General features: G+C 39.3%; 1 pseudogene; it reads left to right on the forward strand.

Annotated features, from left to right (window-relative positions):
* Positions 1 to 6,536: 6,536 nt before the first annotated feature.
* On the forward strand, positions 6,537 to 7,730 carry LOC142858653 (secretory carrier-associated membrane protein 1 pseudogene; annotated as a pseudogene).
* Positions 7,731 to 8,334: the final 604 nt, after the last annotated feature.

Here is an 8,334-nt window from a genome sequence, read left to right on the forward strand (position 1 = left end):
CAAAAACAGAAAGGAGGACCAATGGAAACAAATTGAAGACCCGGATATCAATCTACATACCTACGAATAACTGATTCTTGACAAAGAAGCAAAAAGATATAAAATTGAAAAAAGGAAGCATATTCAACAAATGATGCTGGTATTAATGGGTATCAGAATGTAGAAGAATGAAACTAGATACATATATATCTCCATGCACAAAACTCAGGTCAAAATAGATCAAAGATCTCAACCAAAACCAACCTCACTGAACCTCATAGAAGAGAAAGTGGGAAGTGCACTTGAACATGTTGTCACAGGAGACCCCTTCCTAAATATAACTCTAGTAGCACGGACACTGAGAGAAACAATTAATAAATAAAACTTTCTGAAACTGAGAAGCTTCTGTAAAGCAAAGGACATGGTCAACAAAACAAAACAGCAGCCTATGAAAAGGGAAAAGATCTCCACCAACCCCACATTAGACAGAAGGCTGATCTCCAAAATATACAAAGAACTCAAGAAATTGGTCATTAAAACAATGAATAACCTAATAAACAATGGGGTACAAACCTAAAACGTGAACTCTCAACACATTAATCTAAAATTGCTGAAAGACACTGAAGCAAATGCTCAACACTCTTACCTATCAGAGATATGTAAATCAAAACAACTTTGAGATGCCAACTTACACCTGTAAGAATGACTAAAATCAAAAACACTGATAATAGCTTATGCTGGAGAAGATGTGGGGTAAAGGGAACACTCCTCCATTCTTGGTGGGAGTGTAAATTGGTACAGCTTCTTTGGAAATCAGTATGGTTATTTCTCAGAAAATTAGGAAGCAACCTACCTCAAAACCCAGCAATACCACTTTTGAGTCTTTATGCAAAGGATACTCAATCACACCACAAGGGAATGTGCTCAACTATGTTCAGAGCAGCATTATTTGTTATAGCCAGAACATGGAAACAACCTAAATGCCCCTCAACCAAAGAATGGATAAAGAAGATATTACACAATGGAGTACTACACAGTGGAAAAAAATAATGACATATTGAAATTTGAGGTCCAATGGATGGATCTAGAAAACATCTTATTGAGTGAGGTATCCCAGACACAGAAAGACAAATATAATATGTACTCACTAATAAGTGGATTCTAGACATAAAGCAAAGGAAAATAACCTACTATACACAATCCTGGAGAACCTAGACTGCAAAAGTACTCTAAGAGAGACATACATGGATCTAATCTACATAGGAAGTAGAAAAAGATAAGATCTCCTGAGAATCATGGGAGTGGGTAGATAGGGAGGGGAGAGGAAGGGAGGGAAGTGGAGAAAAATATATAGCTTAATAAAAACTATTGAAAAATAGTGAAGACAAGAAAACAGAGTGTGGAAATCAGACATAAAACTGAACTGACTCAAGCATGATAGGTCATATCTGAAATCCTAGTACTGATAAAGCTAAAGCAGGGGGGGTTGAAATTGAGGCCAGCCAAGGCTTAAATAAAAGAACAAACTAACTGAGCAAAGCCTTCAGAGCACCAAACAAATAATACATACATTTTAGAAAGTCAGGAAGTGCATGAGAGGGAGTAATAGACAGAGAACCTCCATAAAAGTACAATAGTTAAAATCTTTCCATTTTATGAAAATTTCCCTTAATCTTCTTCCCTCCCCCCTTCTCTACACACAAGAACCTACCCTACCCACCAATGCATACCCTACTCCCACACACAGGAGGGGGAAAGAGAGAGGGAGAGAGATGAATACATAGGGAAAGAATGCATCATAAAAAAATAAATCACAGAACCTGGAATTACTGAGGCTTGCCATGTACAGGGGGATTTAAGAAAACTTAGCAACAGATTTCTCAAAAATAACTTCAAAGGTCAATCTGGAAGGAATAAAAGAAAAAATTCTCCTCATGTTCTTCAATGTGGCAATATTTTATTTTTCAAATAATTAAGATACATTTAGACAGACAGAACCTAGTAACTTTTGACTACTTCATTTATCTAACAAGAAATTCTTAACAACATTGAATAAATGGGACCTCCTAAAATGGAGAAGCTTTTGTAAAAAAAAAAAAAAGGACACTGTCATTAAGACAAAAAAGACAACCTACTGACTGGGAGAAGATCTTCACCAACCCTGCATCAGACAAAGGCACAATATTCAAAATATATAAAGAACTCAAGAAACTAGACTTTAAAATTCTAAATAACCCAATTAAAAAATGGGCTACTGGTCTGAATAGAGAATTCTCAACAGAAGAAGTTCAAATGGCCAAAAGACACTTAAGATCATGCTCTTCCTCCTTAGCGATCAGGGAAATGCAAATTAAAACAATTTTGAGATACCATCTTACACCTGTCAGAATGGCTAGAATCAAAAACATCAATGATAGCCTTTTCTGGAGAGGATGTGGAGTAAGAGGAGCACTTATCCATTGCTGGTGGGAATGCAAACTTGTGCAACCACTTTGGAAATCAGTGTGGTGATTTCTTAGGAAATTCGGGATCAACCTACCCCAGGATTCAGCAATACCACTCTTCGGAATATACCCAAGAGATGCTCTATCATACTACAAAAGATTTGTTCAACTATGTTCATAGCAGCATTGTTTGTAATAGCCAGAACCTGGAAACAACCTAGATGCCCCTCAACCTAAGAATGGATAAAGAAAGTGTGGAATATGTACACATTAGAGTACTACTCAGCAGTAAAAAACAATGACATCTTGAATTTTGCATGCAAATGGATGGAAATAGAAGACACTATCCTCAGTGAGGTAACCCAGACCCAAAAAGATGAATATGGTATGTACTCACTCATAATTAGTGTCTAGCCACAAATAAAGGACATTGAGCCTATAATATGAGATGCTAGAGAAGCTAAATAAGAAGGTGAGCCCAAAGAAAAACATATAGTTGTCCTCCTGATATTGGAAGGAGACAAGATTGCCAGGCAAAAATTGGAAACTTGGGGGTGGGAATGGGGTGAGGTAATGTGAAATTGGGGGAAAAAGTGAGAAGGGGAGGATGGGGAGATCTTGGGGGAATGGGAAGGTTTAGATGGAGGCAGGGTGGATATGGGAGCAGGGAAGTATATATCTTAATGAAGGGAGCCATTTTAGGGTTGGCAAGAGATTTGTCTCTAGAGGTGCTCCCAGGTGTCCATGGAGATGTCCCCCAGCTAGATCCTTGGGCATCTGAAGAGAGGGAGCCTGAAATGGCCCTATCCTATAGCCATACTGCATATCAAAGAGGCTTCCTTTGGCGATGGATGAAGCTAGAGACAGAGACCCACATTGGAGCAGTGGACTGAGCTCCCTAGGTCCAAATGAGGAGCAGAAGGAGGAAGAACATGAGCAAGGAAGTCAGGACCACAAGGGGTGTGCCCACTCACTGAGACAGTGGGGCTGATCTATTGGGAGCTCACCAAGGCCAGCTGGACTGGGAATGATGGAGCATGTGATCAAACCAGACTCTCTGAATGTGGCGGACAAGGAGAGCTGACTGAGAAGCCAAGGACAATGGCACTGGGTTTTGATCCTACTGTGTGTACTGGCTTTGTAGGAGCCTAGTCTCTTTGGATGTTCACCTTCCTAGACCTGGATGGAGGGGGGGGGACCTTGGACTTCCCACAAGGCAAGGAACCCTGACTGCTCTTTGGACTGGAGAGGGAGGGGGAGGGAAATGGGAGGAGGGGAGGAGGTGAAAATTTTTAATTAAAAATAAAAAAGTATTTAAACCAAAAAAAGTATACACATTGTTTATTTGAGTCCTTCACAGTAAAAAATTAAAATAAAACAGAATAATATACATAATCCAGACTCTCTTTGTATATTCCATCTTCGCATGGCTTTTTTTACTGTATTATTTTTTTAATATTTATTTGATTATCTTTACTCCTTTAATCTATGACTGTTAGTACTGTCTCTTTAAAGACTGTTTTATTTTTTTTATAAACCACTTACTTCTTCTTATAACCCTCTATACGCTTTTTCTTTTTCTCCCAAGCCTTACATACATTTTTAAAACACATTGTATCTTATTTAGAGGAATTTTATGGCTGAATCTGTCCTATTGTGTATCTGTAAGTCCTTACTGTCCAGGAATACTTCTTAAAAGGGTAGGTGCTTCTTAAAATCTTAAGAGTAGTATTGCTAGGGGAAATATGGCCTTGCCTGCTTGCTTAGCCTAGTCCAACGTGGTGGAAGTCAGTTCACTGCCTCTGCAAAACATGTATACTGCCCCAGTTCCAGACATACAGTGGGTCTATTTCATGACATTAAGCAGGTTATAGCACTTTGCTCATAAAAACCCATTTAAATGCTTGGCCTCCTGAAAGGGCCAGAGGTTGTGCTAGCAGCAGAAACCAGAAGCTGATGTTTAAAAACAATGTGGCTTTTTTTCTGCTATTGTTCAATCAGTAAGACCTCTCTTAAAGGAGCTGCAGCATGCTGCTAGTAAGCAGAGACCATTCGTGAAAATAAATGTGTCTAAGCTTTGTGTTTTAGTGTCTAGAATTTCTTTCCAAGCCCTCTCAGGTTTTATGTAGATTTAGTTCACAATGTTGGGCACTAATTTGTTGTAAGGAAGCAGCTAGTTTGCCCTGGCCACACAGAACTGAAATAATCACACAGAAACTATATTAAGTCACTGCTTAGCACTAACTTCTTATCAACTAACTCATATCTTCATTTAAGCTTTTCTCTTAATCTGTCTTATTACCTTGAGTTGTGGCTTATGAGATAATATTCTGGGTGTCTGTCTCTAGCTGGGCTACATGGCTTTTCTCTCACTCTGCCCCTTTTCTCCCAGCATTCAGTTTAGTTATCCCTGCCTAGATCTACTCTACCCTATTAGAGCAAGCCAGTTTTTTATTAACCAATGGTTAATAATGGCATAGAGAGGAGAATCCCACATCAGAACTCAGTCCATTGTTCTGATGTGGGTCTCTTCCTGTTTCCATCAGTTACTGGATGAAGGCTTTATGATGATATTTAAGATATTCATCAGTCTGACTATAGGGCAAGTCACGATCGGGCCCCTTCTCCTCTATTGCTTAGGGTCTTAAGCAGGAGTCATCCCCATGGATTCCTGGGAATTTCTCTAGAGCCTGGTTTCTGCTAAGCCTATTATGGCTCTCTCAATGAAGATATCTCTTTCCTTGCTCTCATCTCTGCCCTTCTTCAATCTCAACTATTCCATTCCCTCAAGGTTTTCTCAACCCTTCATTCTCCCCTCTGCTTCCTCTTCCACCCTCACTTATCACCCTACCCCCATGCTCCCAATTTTGTCAGGAGATCTTGTCAGTTTCCAATTTCTAGGTGGATATATATATTTTTTTCGGGTTCACCTTATTTCTTAGCTTCTTTAGGATCAAGAACTAAAGGCTCAATGAACTTTGTTTATAGATAGTATCCACATATATGTGAGTACATACCATATTCATCTTTTTGGGTCTGGGTTACCCAAATTCCATCCATTTGCAACTCAAGATGTCATTTTTTTTTACCACTTAGTAGTGTTCTAATGTGTAAATGTGCCACATTTTCTTTGTCCATTCTTTAGTTGAGGGGAATCTAGGTAGTTTCCAGGTTCTGGCTTTAACAAATAATGCTGCTATGAACATAGTTAAACAAATGCTTTTGTAATATGATTGAGCATCTTTTGGAATTGCTGGAACATGAGGTAGGTTGATTTCCAATTTTGTGAGAAACAGCTATACTAATTTACAAAGTGGTTGTACAAGTTTGCATTCCCACCAGCAATGGATGAGTATTCCCCTTTCTCATATCTTCTCCTGCATAATCTATCATTGGTGTTTTTGATCTTAGCTATTCTGACAGATGTAAGATCATATCTAAGAGTTGTTTTGATTTGCATTTCCCTGATGGCTAAGAATATTGAACATTTCCTTAATTATTGTTTAGGCATTTGAAATTCTTTTGTTGAGAATTCTGTTTAATTCTGTACCCCATTTTAAATGGGTTATTTATAATTTTAATAAATGGAAAAAATAAAGTATCTTCAACAAATGCTGCTGGCATTACTGAATGTTAACATACAGAAGAATTAAAATAGATCAATATCTATCATCATACACAAAACTAAGGTCCCAATGGATTATATACCTCAATATAAATTTGACCACACTAAACCTTATAGAAAAGAACGTGGAGTGTGGTCTTCAGTGCATTGGCATGGGAGACTACATCATAAATATAACCCAAGTAGCATATCCACTGAGTGCAACAATAAAAAAATGGGACCTCCTGAAGCTAAGAAGCTGCTGTAAAGCAAAGGACATGATCAATATGACAATAAAAGGCAGCCTACTGAATGGGAAAAGATCTTCACCACTCCATATAAGAAAAACGACTGACCTTCAAAATATATAAAGAACTCAAAAAATTAGACATTAAAATTCTAAATAACCCATCACAAACTCCTGTTGAGAACCTATATAAGAATTTATACTTATGGCGGCGGCGGCGATGTGAGCGCGCAGGGGGGGCGGCGGCCTCGCCTCATCTCTGTCTTGGCGCCGGGCTCGGGTGGGTGACGCGCAGTGCCTGGGCGAGGTTGGATTTTGACAGCAACCCGTTTGCGGATCCAGATCTCAATAATCCGTTCAAGGACCCATCCGTTACACAGGTGACAAGAAATGTGCCCCTCAGGACTTGATGAATACAATCCCTTCTCAGACTCTAGAACGCCTCCACCAGGCAGCGTGAAAATGCCTAATGTACCCAACACCCAGCCAGCAATAATGAAACCAACAGAGGAACACCCAGCTTACACACAGATCACAAAGGAACATGCCTTGGCTCAAGCTGAACTCCTCAAGCGCCAAGAAGAGCTAGAGAGAAAGGCCGCGGAGTTAGACCGCCGAGAAAGGGAGATGCAGAGCCTGAGTCAGCATGAGAGAAAAAAAAAATAATTGGCCACCTCTTCCTAGCAATTTTCCTGTGGGACCTTGTTTCTATCAAGACTTTTCTGTAGACATTCCTGTAGAATTCCAGAAGACAGTAAAGCTTATGTATTACTTATGGATGTTCCATGCGGTGACTCTGTTCCTAAACATCTTCGGGTGCCTGGCTTGGTTTTGTGTGGTTTCTTCACGAGCAGTTGACTTTGGACTGAGTATCCTGCGGTTCTTGCTTTTTACTCCCTGTTCATTTATCTGTTGGTACAGACCGCTGTACGGAGCTTTCAGGAGTGACAGTTCCTTCAGGTTCTTTGTCTTCTTCTTCGTGTATATTTGTCAGTTTGCTGTCCATGTGCTCCAGGCCGCAGGATTTCATAACTGGGGAAACTGCGGTTGGATTTCTTCCCTTACTGGGCTCAACAAGAACATCCCGGTTGGAATCATGATGATAATCATCGCAGCTCTGTTCACAGCCTCCGCAGTCATCTCACTCGTCATGTTTAAAAAGGTACATGGACTGTATCGCACAACAGGTGCTAGCTTGGAGAAGGCCCAGCAAGAGTTTGCAAGAGGAGTGATGGCCAACAAAACTGTCCAGACTGCGGCTGCAAATGCAGCTTCAACTGCAGCAACCAGTGCGGCACAGAACGCCTTCAAGGGTAACCAGATGTAGAGCGCCTCGCCGCAGTGCACTGTTACCATGGGACTGTATTTTTCTCCATTACTGTATTCTACAGATATTTCTATGTTGGAAACACACAGTACACACAGCATGGGTATTTCCTATCCGCGTGTGCATGGTCTAAAAAAAAAAGAATTTATACTTATTTCAAATTTAGTAATTTTGCTAGTGAAGGCAGACAATGTGAGAGAAAAAAAGGAATGGAATGATCTAATATGAATAGAAAAGAAAATAAAGAGAAAGACTCCTATAAATAAGAAATCTTACCTAACTGAGCATACTACTTTGTCCTTGACAAGTTATTCATAGGAGTTAGTGTCAAAGGGGTTCTGGTGAAGTATCTATAAATACAATTTTTATAACATTGATTTTTTTCTCTTGATCTTCACAGTGCTATCTAGTTGTTCTATTTGAGTGTATAAAATGTTGACTCTGTTCCAAAAACATCCTAATTGCAGTTTTGGCTCCATCTATGTATTTTGGCACTAATCCTTTTAATATCTTCAAGGTTCAAGTTCCTATAAACACCAAACACATGAATATTTATGAAATAGAGTGCTGGTTTGCTCAATAAGTATTATGAGCATATTTTCCACTGTGAACATTTTAAACTCAAAAAATATTCAATCCTACTATGTGTTAGCCACTATTATGTCAAAATATAATGACTTGCAGTATACACGGTAAAGAACAAATGAATTTAAGGTATTTTATTTTTGTTAGG

The sequence above is a fragment of the Microtus pennsylvanicus genome, chromosome 10 (genome assembly GCF_037038515.1).
Source record: "Microtus pennsylvanicus isolate mMicPen1 chromosome 10, mMicPen1.hap1, whole genome shotgun sequence".
Taxonomy (NCBI): domain Eukaryota; kingdom Metazoa; phylum Chordata; class Mammalia; order Rodentia; family Cricetidae; genus Microtus; species Microtus pennsylvanicus.